The 14,712-nt window shown below is 28.8% G+C and overlaps 1 protein-coding gene across 3 annotated transcripts in view; it reads left to right on the top strand.

Annotated features, from left to right (window-relative positions):
- The first annotated feature begins 1,811 nt into the window (after nt 1–1,811).
- The window catches only part of LOC129947230 (G-protein coupled receptor Mth2), a 37,669-nt gene continuing 24,768 nt past the window's right edge, over nt 1,812–14,712 (top strand). For 2 of the 3 annotated variants that reach the window (XR_008781696.1, XM_056057724.1), the window contains exon 1: nt 1,812–2,717. The gene's annotated coding sequence lies outside the window, so the exon portion shown is untranslated. The remainder of the gene's footprint in view (nt 2,718–14,712) is intronic. The other variant, XM_056057725.1, reaches the window with a different exon arrangement.

Here is a 14,712-nt window from a genome sequence, read left to right as displayed (position 1 = left end):
TTCATTTTCTAAAACAACTGATTCTTTTTTGTATAAAAGTAAAGGAATCGTTCCTCTGGTTTGTGTTTCAATTTCACACAATCCTAATGACAGGTTAATTTGAGAAAAATTTGTCCGTGTGGATTTTAATCAATAAATTTGTTTTCAATGATCGCTATTAGCTACCTTCAAAAATGATTCCAATGATGAAACCCAATAATAGTTATATTGGCTCCTAAAACAGGCCCTCAACAAATTTTGCATAAATTAAATAATCTAAAAACTATTTAATTATTTCAAAGTAAATTTGTACAATTTGAAAGCGTTATGCTGACGTTACGCGCTTTATGATGAACTACCAAACCTGGCAAGAACAGAAATGTCAAAACAGTTTGACATTCTCAACTGTCAAACCATAGACAACATACATCGAAAAAATCTACAGTAGCATAGAATTGTACTTTTTTTTCTCAATTTTGTCAAATTAAGCTTTTATAATACTTGATAACGAGTTTAAAAAAGATAAAAATGACAGAAGTTTGAACAGTATCTTAAAAATGTAGACATTTGGTAAGATAATAAATTACAGGAAGACACTTATATATATTGAAAACAAATTTTATCGGAAGTAAAATATACAGCTTATTCTTGTCTAGAAAATACAAAAATAAAGAATTGGTTATAATTTGACAAAGTCAAAGCCAATTTAAAAAAGGATGGAAAAATAATCAAATCGGTTTTAATGTCAACAAAATCAAAAAAATCAAATGGGGTGGCGCAACAGTCCGTTGTGAACCAGGGCCTAGTCACTTACAACTCTCAACCATTCCTGTGTGCGAGTACTGTCGTCAGGAATGGAAGGGACCTACAATTTAAGGCCGAATCCGAACGGCTAGTTTGAGAAAGCACTTTTTCATGACAAGAATTACTCTTGAAGGAATTGTCAATTCCTCGCAAGAGGCAGTACCCGCGAAAATTATTTTTTTAAATTATGGTGGCACAGGCAGGGATTGAACCCAAGACCTCTTGCATGACAGTCCAACGCACTAACCATCATGCTACGGGTACTACTTTTAATGTCAACAGGGGAACGAAAAACTTCATGATGAGTTTTTGGGCTTTAAACTACCATAGTCCTTCTATGGCGAGAACTTTGCGACACCCTATATAATTTTAAATCTTGGTACATGGTATATACCATAAGATGACTCTCGCTCATAAAAAGGGCCGAACAACGCCTGTCGGGTCAGCTACTGTTACTTATTTTTATGTATTTAAAACAAAAAAATTCAATGTTCCTCCAAGACCACAAAAATATTATTTACCTTTCCAATTTAAAACAACAACAAAGAAAAACAGGATTGTGAAACCAGAAACGAAAGTTGTCTTCTTTGCCTTGAACTATCTTTAGATTACCTGCAAATTGGTACCCAACCTATAATATAAAAAATGATCCCACGGAATCCCTCAGAAGCTCGAAACATCATCAACATCAAGAACCACTCAAAAAACACTCATTTCAATCATATCAAATAATCGTTTTCATATTAAATTGGCTCATTTCAATTTTATGATAAGAAATATCTATAAAGCTTTTTATGCTTCATCCAGTTTATAAAGTATTTAAATTAATCTCCTTTTACTCATAATAAAGCTTTCGATTAATCAAAAATACCCAGCGAGAGGCATCGGTACACACGGTATCAAAAATTGAGTGATGTCTTGAAGCTTTATCTGCCACACTCAGTCCTCCGCAGTCCACTTAACTTAAGTGAATTTAAGTTAAGTGTAAAAACTTCGTAGCTACCAAATGGTTTTCCAGAGACTGTGTAAGTTTTAGTATTCAGTTGATTCGGAGACGGTCAATGAAATAGAAGTGTTGGCGGGAATAGATTATTTTGTATCGTATCTTTTCGAAGAGTTCTTCTAAGGGTTTTAAAATTCTATTTTGAAATCATAACCGTCAATTTTTTAAACAAATATTTTATAGGTGCGATTACGATAATAATTGTTGGTTATTAGTTAGATTTATGAAGTGACTAATAAAAAAATATCTTTTTGAATTTTTGTGTAAACAAAAGTATCTACATATATGTGTATAAAGCTGATTGTTTGGCATCAATAATTGTAGGCTGACAAAATTTTGTGTGTTTTGTTATGTGTCAACCGAATTACAAGCCTACGTCTCGTCTGGGACTTTCCGGTTTTGAATGATTTCGATCGCATCTTCAAAAAGTTGTCTCGTGGCTTAAAGAATAATAATTAACTTGGGCTTGTGGTGTGAATATCTTGAAGATACTTAACGTGTATATCTTAAAGATACTTATTTATATATTTAAAAAATATTCATGCATTCATAGTTGTTGTTTGTGCTGACGCGGGAATTCTCATTAACTTAAGTCGATCGACTAAAAATATACCGGCTTTTTTTGCGATTTTTGTAAATTCAGAAGATAAAACGGGTTTCTTTCCTCACTCTCCTCGATCGCAGTTAAATTTCTTCTGTCAGATTTGTAGAAACATTATATGATTGATATATCACACGCGATGTACAAAGTTTTCTACTGGTTATTCCCATAATTTAATTTTGAAATTAAATTCGTAGATACTTAATTACATTTAATATCTTTTCAAAAAAAAAAGAAATACAAGCAAGCATTGATTCACTGTACAGTAGCTGTTGATTGTTGCATGATCGAGCTTTGAAGTACAATTTTGAGGGCGTCTTATTAATTGTGGTGAGTAATGTAAAAATAAGATTATTATAAACCACATAATTTGGTTTAACTTTATTACAATCATCGTACGTAGTATTTTTCGAAAATACAATTCTTAGATTGGATAAGAAACATTGAAAATATATTATGTTGTTCATTATTTGTTTGTATGAGGTTTTGATGACTTATTTCCTGAGTTAAGATTATTTTACATTAGAAAAACCAACCTACTACCTAACTCAAATCAATTGCGAACTTGATAATTGTTTGCCTTGAAAATGAAACCCTCTGAACAAAACAGATTTTAAAATAAACAATATAAACAAAGATTTGTTAAACTAAATTATTTTTTTTTTGTATTTGTGTTTGCTTATAAACCTCTTACCCTCTTGTCAATGTCAAAGTTTTATAATTTCATAAATTGATAATAAATTTATCTATTAAATGCTTAATGAATAATATATATCTATGGACTTTATTTATTGGATGAAGTGTGAAAGTGTGAATTATATATTTTGATAAGATAATAAATATTTTGACAAATTTGTAGATAAAAGATATCAAAATGTGTAATGGCAATTGAGCGTTCATATTAAAAATGGAACCGTATATTTTTAAATCAATGGCGCAAATTAGGTATTGAAGTACCTTCCATGCTTAGCTAGGTATTAAGTGTTACTTGATTTTTATTTTAAAAAATACTTCAATTAGAAGGACAACAGGGCTCTAGGACTATAAGACTTATGATTAAGTATGTTTGATTTCAGAATCCTTTTTGGCGAAAGAACTTACCGAATCTCAAAAATATTCTAAGTTACCAGATCTTTATTAATAATCACACCTAAAGTCAGTCCATAAGATTCTACAAAATTAGTTACGAATTCTAGTCTTTCCTACATTGTTAGAATCCCTTGTCTGTGTCATAGTTGCTTTTAATTGTTCTTCTATTATATTTTAAAGTCAACGTGTTTTTTATGAAAATAACTACAGTGTACCCGTGGCATGATGGTTAGTGCGTTGGACTGTCATGCAAGGGGTCTTGGGTTCAATCCCTGCCTGTGCCACCTTAATTTAAAAAAAAATAATTTTCGCGGGTACTACCTCTTGCGAGGAATTGACAAATCCTTCAAGAGTAATTCTTGTCATGAAAAAGTGCTTTCTCAAACTAGCCGTTCGGATTCGGCCCAAAATTGTAGGTCCCCTCCATTCCTGACAACAGTACTCGCACACAGGAATGGTTGAGAGTTGTAAGTCACTAGGCCCTGGTTCAGAACGGACTGTTGCGCCACCCCATTTGATTTTTTTGATTTAACTACAGTTACTAATTTATTACAATTCTCTACTTTCTGTTTTGATATATTCGAAAAACACTCTCAAGTCGATTGCATCTTTACAAAACTTAGCAAGGCATTTGAAAAATTAGGTCATGAATTTTTTCTTAATAAATTAAGTAAAAATGAACTTAAGGACATTTTCGTTATGTGGTTTTCTTCATATCTTTAAGAATGATATTATAGAATCATATTCAGGATGTTCATGTGCATTAAAAGTCAATTCTGGTGTACCTCAAGGGTGTCATCTTGGTCCATTGCTGTTTATTTTGTTTATGAATGATTTGCCTCCTATATTTTATAATTTCAAATTGCTTATCTATTAAAATGATGTTTGAATGTTTCGAATTATTTACTCCATTAAAGATTGTTAAGGGCTACAAGAAGATCCCTTTTGATTATATATGTTAATAAAATGTAAGACAAATAATTTACACGCAAACGTAATATAATAAGTTATTATTAGCCGTGTTTTGGTATTCCGTTTAGAGATATTGCTAAAAAAACGATCCGCAGTAGTCCAGTTTTTATATTTGTAAGTTGATACAATTGAATATTTGCCAGAATAATTTAAAAAAAAGAATTGCAAAAAAAATATAGAAATTCAGACCAGGGGTGAAATCGGGTAAGCTGATTTTTAAAAGTTGACTATCAAAATCTTGAAAATAAGTACGTCTGTGTAAGGTGATAGTCGCTTTCAGATTTAACTAAACAATTTGACATAAAATAAAAACTTAAAGAAGGTTTTTTTTCGAAGACTACTACATTAACATGTGGTGTTGAAGCAAGCTTGAAGCTCCCCTCAATTCTTTGTATACCTGAATCGAGTTGAAATGAGCTTGATTCCCCGACCAGAATCGAGTCAAAATTTGTGAAGAAAAACCTGTGTGGAGGAGTTGGTTTTACAGATAATGCATTATGGTCTGTTTATTTGCATGTTTGTGTACAAAAAATATAGTTTTGTTTTAATCAAAAAAACCATATTCTTATAATGATGCTAAACTATTCAGTCCTTCATTGTTAAACACGAATCAAACTATCTCACTTGCACTTCATAAGATACATCAAAACACCATTTGCATTTAAAAAAGTGCTGTCAAACTTAATCATTTTTAAATCTTCGCTGGATTTATTAAATCTAAACTGAGAGAAATCTTTGGTGGAAACATAGCAAAACTTAATTATCTTTTCTATTGTTTTCTCTTGCAAAATAAGCCCAGTCAGTCCATTTTCATTAACGAAATTAAATAATACCAACAGACAGTAACAGATTGATTTTTTTCCCTAATGGAAAACACATAATTCCAAATGCACAACTACTCAACGAACACAGCCATCGAGATACAAATGCAATATCAATAGTACCAACATTTGGGACGAAATCACATAGGATCCTTTCGAGTGTCGTATAAATGTCAAAAACCCATCCGTAGTAAGATTCTACTTTAACTTTTATTGGTAGTATTTATACTGCGGATATTGTTTTTGTTATTCGTGTAAACTCTTACTATACTATTGATAGATTTTCCAACAAAACACGGGTATTGTGTTTTTATTTAATTCAAAGATTTGTATTCCTTCAAAAAAACAAACTCTGTTAGAAGTTTTTTATTATAAATAAACGTGAGATATATGACAACTTAATGAGGGTTTTATTGCCAGTTAATTTGTTTGTTATTAGAGGTTCACAAATTGAGCAACATATCAAATGGTGTGATTAAAATTGGCATCATTGTACAAGTCGGTTAAGTTTATGGTCAATCAAAAAATAGTAGAAAAATAAATTTTAACAGATTTGACAGATTTATTACAGCACAGTTTTTAAAACTGTAATTAAAAAAGATGCTTCTGATAATTTTCCCATTGGCAAATTTTAAAATAATAATTTTTTTGAAACAATTTAAGCAACTTTAATAAGTTTGTAATCAAGTTTAAGCTTTAATTGCTTGTAAACAAATTTTAGTTTTAATTTTACCGAAAGTTAAACATAAAGTTACATATTCATATTCATAGTTTAAACTCGAGTTTATTTTAACTGGAGTCTCATTTAACATCCATATTGGACACAGCTGCTGTTCATAAAGAACCTTACAGCGCTGTTTGGTTCGAAAAAGGTTTAAAGTATATTAATTGTTTGCTCACTTGGTCGATTATGTAGACCATAAATCGGACGTAAAGCGCGAAACACATTTCGAACCGAACACTGATTTTGGTAATAAAATTCAATGATTTGCAAGTGTTGCTCGTTAGTAAGTCTATTTATGATAAAATATCAAAGCATACTGAGCATCTTTCTCTTTGACACCATGTCTGAAATCCCGCGTGATCTGTCAAATACTAATGCATGAAAATCCTAACCTCAAAAAAATCACCCTTTACCACAATTCTAGTACAATTTCAATTAATATTATACAAAAATTATTATTATTATTATTATTTATTAACACGTAATTTAAATTACAAGCTAATACAAAAGGTAAGAGCCTAGCTGCGGAGACTATTGGCTCATATACAAAAATGGTTGCTAGTGGGGATGAAAGTAAAATGCGTTAGCTGGAGGGCCAAAGTCTTTGAAATCTTGGAATTATTCTGCAACTTTGGGAAATTTCATGTGCGTCGCCTGCTGTACAAAATCTTTTACTTATTGTTGTAAGGATGCGTAAAGTAACAAATATACCGACAAATCTTAGCGTTGTCGCTGTTAAGACTTTAAAACACACAAATATTATCAAACCTTTCATTGAATTCAGATTTCAATATTTAGAAGCTCAATCATAAAATTGGCTTTTTTTATCGAATCGATGCCTTTCATAAAAATCTATTTCAAAGAGGTCTGTTGGGGTTAATTAGAGCTTGGTTGGGTCATTCCAACTTCTACCAAATTATCAAAATCTTTATCGGTGGTTAGAACTATTGGCATTATTTTAATTTTTGTTTTTTTTTCTATTCTAGAATAAAATATCTCACAACGTAATTATCTCAAATAGTTTATACATGCTGTAGTGTTTATTTTTCGTTTTAAAAAGTGTTTAAATTGTCTATTAATAGTATAAACTAGAGTTAAGTTTGGTAAAGACAAAATCAGAACTTATCAAAGAACTATGAATATGGCCGAATATTTCATATATTCATTGCATTCAAGTCGAAAATCAATTTTTAACAATTTTTTGTTTAGGTTTCATTTTTCGCATACAAATTGTGTATTGAGATTTTGATTCAAATACGTTTGAAATGAATTACTCTTTTCGTTTTGAAATCTATTTCGTTTTGAAAAAAAATTTCGTAGAAAAGAAACCATTTTTATAAAAACAATATATTTAAATTATAGAGACTTTATAGCATCGAATCATGTCAAAAATTTGCAACAAGTTTCAATTTAAATTTAAATTTAAAAGCTAAAGCTATATCTACACTTTTAAATATCAAAAACAAAAGCACAGTTTTGTTCAATATTTAATTTATTAAGAAAAGTACGTATCCTCCCCAATGCACCATATTTGTTTTATAATTATCCAACAAAAATTTTGACCTAACTTCTGTAGTTCTAAACATACTCGAGTTAGAATTGAAGTTAGCGTGACAATTGTGCTTGGAAAAATTAAATGGGTTAATCGGTTCATTAGTTTCCTTTTTTGTATGTAACTATCAGCAATAAACACATTTGTGTATATGACACATTTTACTCCTTAAATGTATTTTCTGCAAACACATTCCATAAGGAAATTGTGTCTAACTAAATTTTTAAAGAGAGTATATAAATGAATTTGAAAAATGTATAACAGAAAAAAAACATAAAAGGTTTAATTTCTGGAAAACCCCTAATCTCGTATTAAGAGAAAATTAGAACTCCATGTATTCAATTTAATTTGTTTATAAACCGAAAGCTAAAAATAACAATCTGACGGTCAATTTCTTGAAAAAGTTCTACAACCAATTTAAAACTCCATAAAGTAACTCTCACGGAACGTTTAAAAACTTTATGAAGAAATTAGTAAGAACTAAATCAAATTTACTATTAATTGTTGTATTGTTACTATGATTTCAAGACAACTGTCAAGAAATTTTGTTCAACAAATTTTTGTTACATTGGTACTCAATTCCTTTAGAATGAAGAGCAAAAGAAGTTTGTCTATAAATTGTTGAAGATTTTAACTGGCGTCTATTAGAAAATCAAAAGGAATGCTCATCAGTATACACAGAGATTCGTTCTTAAGCCGTACTACGTGAATGTTGAACGCCTTACCACATTTTATGCATCGACATCTACTTTTAAACCTTTTCACACTTTCCTAGTATTTACACTGTGTCTTGGCATTATAAGAATATCAAAAATCAACTTTACAGTGCGCTTATTAAAAACATAAAGTAAGGAAATTATTTAGATCCCCGAGAATAGAGCGGAAAAGCTTCAAAATGAATCATTGCAGCCAATTACAAGTTTTAAAAAGGGTGGACCATATTTGTATGTTTAATAAAGTAATAATTAACACAAGTGTTCATATCCCATACCTTGTAGAAAAATTATTAAACTAAAATAAAACATGCCTATTGGCTTGTGAAACTAAAAAGAGTGCAATCAGTTCAAATGAATGCAAGCACCTCAAAAGAATGCATGAAGTCTCTACTAATTGCAATTAATTGATTGCAGTCAAATGATTGGAAACAAGATTTTCAAAGTCAAATGATTGGTGATTTCAAAGTTACAAGCCCAAATCTTAAGAATGATCTAATCAATGGAATCTTTATATTAAGGCCATCAAATATTTCATTCCCAAAAGATGTAATTCTTTAACCTGAACAAATAAAAAGTAGTAAATTAAATAACTTAAAATCTACCTGCAAAATAAGTTTATCTTTAAAAAAAATTGTATTTATTTATTTTTTTTTTCTAACATTTTTGGTATGCAGTTACTCAGTGTTTGAAATTCTTTTACTAATTAAATACTGACCAAAAAGTTCAAATATTTGGAAAGTAAAATATCTAAGTACTTCCAAAAAGAGTGAGTTAATACAGATTCTTCTAGGTGTATTCAAAAATTCAACTTTAAAATGGGTGGACCACTTTTATTTCTTCAAACTCGCACTTCATTTATTTTAAACCTTGTTTTGAAGCACAGAGCCCCATTTTTAGAGTTTTGAATACTTCCTTTACTATTATTGTATTGATAAAAGTTATAGGTCAATATGTTTATGGGGTGCTACACTTATAGGTTGAAACTTGGTTTACTATTTTAAGGAACGATATACTTTTTTGTTACTAACTTCATTTTGTGCACTAAGAATAGATTTTACCGAAATTGCTGAGCCTTGATCACCTTTGAACACCGGTAGAGCATGGTAAAATGTTTGAGACAAAAATGGTCTAAAATTCAATGCTTGAAGTTAATGACTTTTGTTAAGCTATAGAAATGGAGAAAATCTCAAAAATTCAGTTATTAAGCCAAAGAAAGTAAATAAACAAGTTTCCAGCTTACTATTTCTCATTCTGAGATTGACCCCTATTTTCGTCTTATTTTACCGGTTTTGTCAACAACAAACCATCTTTTTTGGACCATGCGTCAATATGTAAATAAAGCAATCAAATTCTAGGCCAAACAATGTCTGAAATGTTAGTTTTATAATTTAAATAATTTAAAATTGTCTAACATACATATGTACATATTATATTTGTCTGGTTTTTGAAAACAGCTGAAATCCATATTTCAAGATTCATGTTCAACTCATACGTATACATAAATATATTAAATTCAATATTTTATGACCAATTGAGTGATGATTGTTTAAAGGAAAATATAAAAGTATATTAGATACTAATGATACATTTTTGTATCTCTAAATTTTGAGCGATAGTGTATTCATACATTCCATTGAAGCTATTCGCTATCATTTGCATTTAAAAATCGTATATACTTAAATATCAATTCTATATAATATTGGGGTTAATACTTGAATAATAATCAACTAAAACATTATAAACTTTTTGAAATTATGCGGGTGATACAAAGTAATTTTTTGCAATATAAATTAATTATTGTAAAGCTTAAATATGTAAGTTTTAAACTTGATCATTAAAGAACTATCTTAAATGTCACTCACTGTCTATATTTACGCTGGTTGGGTGCTTATGGATTCATTCACTAGTTAGTAAAAAATATAAAGCTATTTGCAATAAAAATACATTTTAAATGCATGGAACGTTTTTGCATTAAAAGAATAATTTTTAATAACGATTTCTACATGTTGATAATGATGATGACATTTAGAAGATAAAGCTCTAAGATTAATATACTATCTTAATTTGATATTTGACAATTATTTATAAACATAAAATTAATTAAATTTGGTGTGTTAAATATTTTATTGGTTTTTGATATGATGTCAGATGTATACTTACTTAAATTATAATTACATGTCAAATTTTGTGAAAATTAAATAAACAATTTGACGTTTTTCGATCCTCTGTCATTTTGTCCTTATTTTCGACAAAAATATGAATATATTCTTGTAATGTTAATTAAGTGCTTTTATATTTAAATATTTGTATGGGGTTCTCGAGAAAAAAATGTGAACAAAATAGGCAAAAATTACAAAATAAATCGAGATTCGTGACTGCTTATAAACACTTTTTGTTTGTATTTGAAAATTGTTGGTTAAATCTCTTTTCGCTGCAGAATTCAATTTTTGCAATATATTGGTTTTTGGCGAAATGGTGTACTTCAAAATTGAAAAGTGTTAAATTTCGTCAGATAATACAAAAATAAAAAATACTATGAAAATAAAATGAAAGAATATTTCTCACGAACTTACTGCTGTATCCAAAGATTCTGTTTAAAAGTAGCAGGCTTGTAAATGAGTGCAATCTTTCATTTCATTATTAATCATTTATTCAGTTGAACTCAACAATTTTATTTATTGAGTTCATCTAAAGATTGGAACTACAAATTTTCGCAATCACAAATTATTTCATCTTGAGATGAATGCAATCAATTCTTTTCGAATCATTTCAATGTAATCAATTGATTGCAATCATTTTTAGAGGCTTCTTTTGAAGTCCTTGCACTTAAATGAATCAAGAATTTATTTTATGAAATCACATTTTGTTTTGTATTATTTAATTTTATGTTATTTTGCTTCATTTTAAATAATAAAATTAGTTTAAATATTTCAATGATTTGCAAATCTTAATCTATTCATATTTTTGCAATTCAGTAATAATTAATAAACAAGTTTTAAATTCTCATACCTTGTAACAATAAAATGAAACATGACTCAAAAAGAGTGCAATCACTTCAAAAGAATGTGACGACTTTAAGAATACACGAAGTCTTAAAAAATTGGAATTAATTGATTACAGTCAAATTATGTGAACAAAATTATTGCAAACTTTTCAAAGTCAAATTACTTGTGATTTCAAAGTTTTAAGTCATAATCCCTAGATGAAATCAATCAATAGAATCTTTATATTAAATCCATTCAAGATTGCACCATCAAAATTTTAATAATATCATTGAATTGCTGAATTAAAATTAAATTTATTAATTTTGTTTTCTAATGATTGTACAGTCAAACTTCCCTATAACGAACTTCTACACAGGAAAGATCTCTATATTATGAATTGATTTTGAGTACAAATCTTTCTGGTTACTTTTTTGGTGTGTTTTGATCTCCTTGTAACGAATTTCCATTAAGCGAATTTTTTTCTACAACGAACAAATTTTGTTGATGGAAATCCAAATCTCATACGTTTTTGTTTCCACATAACGAATATTTTCAAAAAATTTAGTGTTAAAAACAACAGCATGCAGAGAAAAACAAAACCTTATGAGGCGATTTCCCCAAGATTTAAATCCAAACATTCTATGTTCAGGCTTCAGTGAACATATATAATTGAAAATGTCTCGAAGTAGCATTTCTCTTGAGAAAAAGTTGTTGGTAATTAATAAAGTTGAAGAACGATTGACTTAAAAACAGATATTGCTATTGACGTATTTCGAACCTTTCTGGAGATGAAGAGTAACGTACCGACTAATTTATTTCAATCTCTCAATTTATTAGACGATTTCGTTGAAAAGTCCAAACTAAAATGACTGACTTCTTTAAATAAAAGTAAAAACAAAAAATGTTTGTATCTTTATACAGACTATATAACGAAATAGTTTTCTGGTCCCGTGCAAATTCGATGTAGGGAAGTTTGACCGTATATGTATATAAAATGTTTCAATTTTTGTTCAGAAACTTTTTTGGTGTGCAGTTACTCATTATTTATAAATATAAGTTTTGTATTTGAATTTCGTTAAGGAATGATGAATGATGTAGGCCCGTTTTTGAGAAAATTTTAAGTTTTAATTTTTCACCAAAATATTATTCGGAAACCTCTCTGAAATGAATCTGCTAAAAACCTTAATTTCCAAGTAAGGATGTCGCTTTTTTTTACTTCTTTACGATCGTAAAGTCATGCCTGTCTAATATCTGTATTTCGAAACTTTATGCAGATGCAAGACTTAATATTTTATACCTTTCATAAGATGCAAGTAAAATATCTACGCTTCCAAAAAGAGTTAGTTAGGACAGACTTTCCTAGGTGTATTCAAAATTTCAAGTCAATTCGATTTCAAGGAGCTCTAGAGAACCATTTAAAATAACTAAAACAAATTTGTCGTAAACCTAACCCCTAAACAACATAAAAGCTTGCCTTTTGGAACCAAAATAGCGTTTTGGTAACTTTTAAAAGTATGAGTAAAACTTCCATTAGATTATTGCATATTTAGATTATTATTAATTACATAATGAAATCACCAATAAAATGCCAAAAATAATTCACTCATAAAATATATATTCAAATAAAATACAAGTTTTGGGACCGCCCATGATGTTGCTCATAAATATTTAGTGTAACTAATTGCATAATAAGAAATTGCGTTACGGCAATATAAAAATCAACATTTATAACATACGTATTTTTTGTATATGTAATACATAGCTACATTAGTTTTATATGAAAGTTTTGGAACAATAGTTTTGGGTTTTTGGTATATCACTATCATAAAACTATGTTCGTGACCATTTATATCTGTTTACGTTATCAGCGGTCATAAAAATGATATTTGAGCAATATCATTTGACACGTACAAACATTATTATACTTCAAGGGACAAAATAGGTGCGTTACTAAAATACATAACTATCTTGAACTTACTTCCTCGTTTACTTCCTGAGTTAAGTTTAAGTTTAACTTAGAAAGAAATAAAAAAAAACTGATTTTAAAACACCGTCCTTAAACGATTCTGTAAATTGTATGTTAATTTTTGTTTCTTAATTCGAACTTCTAAAAATTAAGAAATGCATCACCTAACTCTTCAGCTCGATTTCAAACGAACTGCAAAGTATAGAGATTCTTTTTTAAGCCACACATCAATAATGTGGTATAATTTACCCAACTTTGTTTCCCTCTCTTTTCTTTTGATATTCAAAACTTTAAGACCGATTTCTCTTCTGTTTTCACTGCGTTAAAACACTTCAAAAACATAAAGAGTAGTTATATAATCCTTTAAGAGCTTGTATATTATAAACAAGACTAATGTACAATCATTTTTCAAATTAGAACCTAACACTTTAGATAAACTTATGTATATTAATAGATTACCTCCTTCTCCTTGTTGTACAGAATATGAGTAATTTCACTATCAGAGCATTATTTTCCTGATGAAATTATTTGTGCGGTCTCTAATCAACATAAATTATATAATCATTACAATTAATGGTTAATCATGGAACTCGAAAATAGAAAACTTAACGCCATGAATTATGACTCATGGTATTTATTTTAGAAAAGGATCAGTGACAAACCATAACGATGATAAGCAAAGCACTTCAATAAAGAAAAACAAAAAACTCTCAATTGTGTCAATTAATGTTATCCTTAGTTTTAGATTATTATATGACTAATTAAAAATCTCAACAAAAAGAACTATAGGAATTACTTCATTGTCAAACGTTATGACAGACAAAATTCTTTAGCTTTCATTTTATATTCATAACAAGTCTTGATAAATAAATACCTAGAGTATTTTTTATTCTAGGTGTTGTTAAAAAGTACAATTTATTTGATTGGATTTTAATTCTTGTAAACAAAGATGTGTTTTAAATGTGGAATAGGTTAGTATTGATATACTGATCAATAATTCCAAACACCTTATTGAATTTTGATTGACCATAAATCATATTAAAAAGCTTTGAATACAAAACAAAACCAACACATTGTTTGTTAGACAACTTGTCAACTTGCCTTCATATTAAATTACAATTCTTTTCAATTCTTGTATTAAGTCGATAGATACTAAAGTCTTAAGTACATCATTTGACAATGAAGCCCAATGTTCAAGATTTATCTTACAGTTTATTATTAATAATACTTTTTTATGGAAAATTAATGATAATAGTATTTATGAAGTTGTACTATTGTTGCTGTTTTATTGAACTTTCAGCTTAAAGTACAAAAGTCTTATTAATAAAGAAACGACATGTTTATTTTTTTTCTTTCTGGCAGTAATCTTACAAGATTATGCTTCTAACCGCAAAATAAACAATTATAGTTTATTCTTAAATTGTGGCAAGAAATTTAAACTTGTGGGAATTTGTAAGCTACATTGTGGTTTTTATTATTAATATCCTATATTTCCGTTGTA

Source organism: Eupeodes corollae, chromosome 2, assembly GCF_945859685.1.
Source record: "Eupeodes corollae chromosome 2, idEupCoro1.1, whole genome shotgun sequence".
Classification (NCBI taxonomy): Eukaryota; Metazoa; Arthropoda; class Insecta; order Diptera; family Syrphidae; genus Eupeodes; species Eupeodes corollae.
This window is presented reverse-complemented; position numbering and strand designations above follow the sequence as displayed.